Source organism: Sapajus apella, unplaced genomic scaffold (genome assembly GCF_009761245.1).
Source record: "Sapajus apella isolate SASKATOON/1434 unplaced genomic scaffold, GSC_monkey_1.0 scaffold118, whole genome shotgun sequence".
Classification (NCBI taxonomy): Eukaryota; Metazoa; Chordata; class Mammalia; order Primates; family Cebidae; genus Sapajus; species Sapajus apella.
The window spans coordinates 21,575-26,105 of NW_022437058.1; the positions used below are offsets into that span (position 1 = coordinate 21,575).

Consider the following 4,531-nt stretch of genomic DNA (forward strand, 5'->3'; position numbering starts at 1 on the left):
CAAAAACAACATAAACACTTTGGAGACCTTTCTGAGGACTTGCTCTTTTATCCTGGGGTAAACTTGAATGATTTTCAATCAATTGCTTCATCTCAGAGGGATGTTGATGGAAAATCTCCTACTCAGGCACTGAAGAAGGGCAGAATTCTTGGTTGTTTCCTCCCTTTGTCAAGTCAGTCAGCTGACACTTTCTCAGCATTCTCACACACAGCTTTGTTACCGGATTCGAATGAGTCTTTTTCTGAGCCACTGATAGAAAAAGTATACTGTGGAACAGTATCTTGTCTGAATTCTGCAATCCCCTCTGTATGTGTTTGAAGTCCTAGATCCCAGGAGGAGAGACAATCAAATTAGCCAAAGGTAATTTGTGAAGACTGGCCATGGGAGGTGGTAGCTAAAAGTCCTCTGGCCCCTGCTCTCTGAGCATGACCGCAGGAAGTCCTGGGCCGCACTGACTGCTGAGAAAGAACATCTCAGAGCATGGATCTCATTTCAGAAGACAGATGCTCTTCCACCCAATAACAGAAGGTAGGTAGAGGAATGGCGGGTCCATGCTGTGTCCTACAGAGCTCTCAGTTTCTGCACTTGAGGCTCTGGGCCAACGCAGACGTGAAGACTCTTCACTTTTATCAGGAGGAGCCATGAACGATAGGAACCTGCAAATGAGCAGAAAGGATCTGACAATTAAAGTTTCTTCTGAAGCTGTTAGAAATTCAAGTCAGTGAGTTGCTTCTCTACTAGTTTTTTTATTGCCAACTCTAATTCTGCACTGTGTTGCAGAGTGGGGTTCGGGGGAGCATGGAATTATTCCCTTACTATCTGCTGCTTTATCTACTGAAATTGATCAAAGCTATAACAAAAACATTTCTAGAAATCATTTGAATGTGGTAGGAAAACTGTGGGCATGGAGTCAGAAGAAAGTATCTTTTGGAGTGCTTTTTCAGGTCTAAAATTCTTTGCCAGAAATGTCCTTTAATGGAACCTCCAGACTGGGTAGGAAAACAGGGCATAGTAAAAGGCATGAGCAGGAATGAAATAAATGCAGTCCAAAGGGGGAATGCAAGACTTATGCAATCTGAGGAAACTTTGATTTAGGGTAAACCTTTTCCAAAGGAAAACCTTTCAGCGAGGCTATTAGCTAAGTGCATGGACTGCAGATTTGTGTTACTGAAAATTACGAGAGGTGGTTTCTCAGAGGGACGGTCATGGAGGTCCCAATGAGGAGGCGTCGCCTGGCCCCAGGGAGCGCCCAGGTTCCGCGTCTCTCCACTTGCGCAGCTCCTGCGGGGCGCCCCCACGGCGGACTCCGTGTCCGCCCCGCGCACAGGCGCATCAGCCTCGAGGCGGCGGGGCTCCAGCACGCCCTCAGCGGCTCCCGGTGTCCGTTGCAGGTGGTTGGGGCACGGAGACGCGCAGCACGCGCGGAAATGGCCATGACCCAACGGCCTTTGCTCTCATGGCGTCCTCCTGGTGTTACCTAAAAATAAAGCTACGTGTGATTAGAAGGTAATCACCTCCTGGTCATGCTCCCGCTGGTCATCAGTGTCCGCTGGGCGACCCCACCCTTGTGGCCACAGCGGGCCTATGGCTGCGCTTAAGGCGGGAGCGTGCCCAGCGGGGACCCTGCAGGACTCCCAGACCGCGCTTCTTTCCCTTGCTGGCCTGGCCCTGAAATGAGGGAGGAGGTTTAACAATGCCGTGGGAACCCCAAAGTGTGTCTCCTCCGTGCCTCTCACATTTTGAAAAATACAAGAGCTTCTGGAAAACCTCAGCAGGTGAAACTGTGAAGCGGTTCAGCAAAGAAGTAGCTCCTGTCCTGGTAAAATCAGCGACATTCTCCGGATGTCCTCACTGGGTGAGTTGTGAAGCTTGTTGACTTAATCAGAATGATCACCCAGCATGCATGTTCCACTACGCTCGTTTGTCAATGATACGAGCGGCTGCGAAGTGGGAGAACAGGCCTTTAGTCGTAGTCTGTCCACTGGCAGCACAAGCTGGTTGTGGATGCAAGAGTGTGGCCAAAGTCAAGAAAAGCTTCTATGAGAATCACTTACTTATGTGCAATTTATAATAAAAAGTAGGGTATATTATTTGTAAATTGTAGGCTACACATGTATTATATCTAAAATTTACTGCACACGTGTGTGTGTCTTCTTGGGCAGTTGGGTCAGTGTGTATACTTGAGAATATAAGAAAGTTTTGTTTTGGACTTTGATGGGGTATAAGATATGTGGGGTGGTTGTGTGTACATGAAAAATGTGTTTATGTGACTTCTTAGTTTGCAATTTGATATGTATTTAACTGGTGAGAATCTAATATATATTCACATGTATGGGTTGGTGGTGTCTGTGTGGAGACTGCAGATTAAAGACGGTCATAACTGGGCTGGGTGCGGTGGCTCACGCCTGTCATTCCAGCACTTTGGGAGGCCCAGGCGGGTGGATCATGAGGTCAAGAGATCGAGACCATCCTGGTCAACATGGTTAAACCCCGTCTCTACTATAAATACACAAAATCAGCTGGGTATGGTGGTGCATGCCTGTAATCCCAGCTACTCAGGAGGCTGAGGCAGGAGAATTGCCTGAACCCAGGAGGTGGAGGTTGCGGTGAGCTGAGATCGCGCCATTGCACTCCAGCCTGGGTAGCAAGAGTGAAACTCCATCTCAAAAATTCAAAAATAAATAAAATAAATAGATTCTCAAAAGAAAGGTGAATGATGCCTTGAAGTCTTAACCAGCCGAGTGCACCAGCAAAACCAGTTCATGCTCTGCTGGGGTCAATTCTCATCATAGGCAGGTTTTGTTTGTTTGTTTGTTTTTGAAACAGAGTTACGCTCTGTTGCTTGGGCTGGAGTGTAGTGGGATGATCTCAGCTCACTGTAACCTCCACCTCCCAGGATGGAGTGATTCTCGTGCCCCAGCCTCTTGAGTACCTGGGATTATAGGTGTGCACCACCGCACCTAGCTCATTTCTTGTATTTTTAGTAGAAACAGGATTTTGCCATGTTGGTCAGGCTGATCTCGAACTCCTGTCCTCAAGTGATCTGCCCAACTCACCCTCCCAAAATGCTGGGATTATAGGTGTGAGCCACTGCTCCCAGCCATCACAGGCAGTTTTAATGTCTGCCCTGAAGGGCCTGAGACAACAGTGATTTCACTCCCACTCATGTTTTCCCAGCAGGGTTTGGAGAGGGGCCCTGTTGGTGGCAGGGACAGCCAAGAACCCAGCTTTCGTATTCCTAAACCGTGAGAGATTTTGAATTGTCCCTCCCTCTCTCAGTTGGTACAACAATTCAGATAAGAGCTCCCTAGAATATAGAACCCAAAGAAGCCACAGGGTGGGGCTTGTCCAAATTGCTGTGTGTGCTGGGGTGGGACAAGAGCCCTGGGTTGAAAGGACTTTTCCAGATGAATTCTTCAGTCCTTCAGAGCAAGTGTCCTCCTGTCCAGGTGCCTGTTCTCATGGCGCCAGGGGAAGGGATGAAACATTCAACAGTCTTGTTTCTGGATGGGGACTAGAATTTCCCCTCTATATCCCGTGTCACTCAAACTATATGCAACATACTTCAAGCTGGCTTTCTATGCCAGCAGACGCTCCCCTCCCATCGTGGAGTCTGCACCTAGGAGGGGACACACTCCGGAGTGACTGAAAATATGAGGAAGAAAAGATGATTGCAGGGAGAGAACTGGGGTCACAGGCTCCTTGAGAAGCATCAAGCTTCTACTTTAGTAAAAAGCATTAAAGATAAGTCACTGGAGAAACCAGGAATCTTAAACCACTTTGCCTGCCTGCCAGCAGCCGTCACCTGCCGTGGGGCACCAGGTCAGGGAGCAGCATCGAGACTTCAGAAAACCACTGTGAAAATCCACTGAGTGACCTCATTCCCTCCTTGCCTGCATTTAAAACCAATCTATCCTCATCAAAATGGTGTTCGGGGCCTCCCATGGACCAGGAGTAAAGTTCAGGCTGTCATGTTAACATTATCTTAGGCCTGTGAGGGCTGATCATCCGAACTGGGTCATCCAGAGACGAGAAGCCGGGGGGAAAGCACTCAGGGATCAAAACATTGCTCCAAGGGTGTCATTCTCTGCAAGTCTGGCTGCTGGGACTGCTTGTTGAAATCTGAAACCAGTTTTATCTCTAGCTTCTGAGATAATTTGCTGCAACTCTTAGACTCATTTTTTCCACGCCATTGCTCAACAATCAGAGCCTGCCAGCTCCCCAGCTTCCCGGTGCCAGTGAACTTTCTCAACGAGCAATACATAACATTGCAGAGCATACCAGAGACTACCTGGTCTGTGTGTATGCCCCGAGTTGTGATTCTCTCTTCCCAAATGAAACATTACATTTAGATATTCTGGTCTATATTTTTATTTTGACTTTGCAGGCTCTATGTATTTTACATTTTTACCATTCCACATCAATTCTCTGTTTGTTTAAATATTTTTTTTAATAAGACAAACCCTTGGCTGGGCATGGTGGCTCATGCCTATAACCCCAGCACTTTGGGAGGCTGAGGCAGGAAGATCAC

The 4,531-nt window shown here is 47.8% G+C and overlaps 1 long non-coding RNA gene across 1 annotated transcript in view; it reads left to right on the forward strand.

The window, feature by feature from the left end:
* LOC116538177 overlaps positions 1–4,531 on the forward strand; it is a 17,124-nt gene that overhangs the window by 2,947 nt on the left and 9,646 nt on the right. The gene's annotated exons all lie outside the window — the stretch shown is intronic.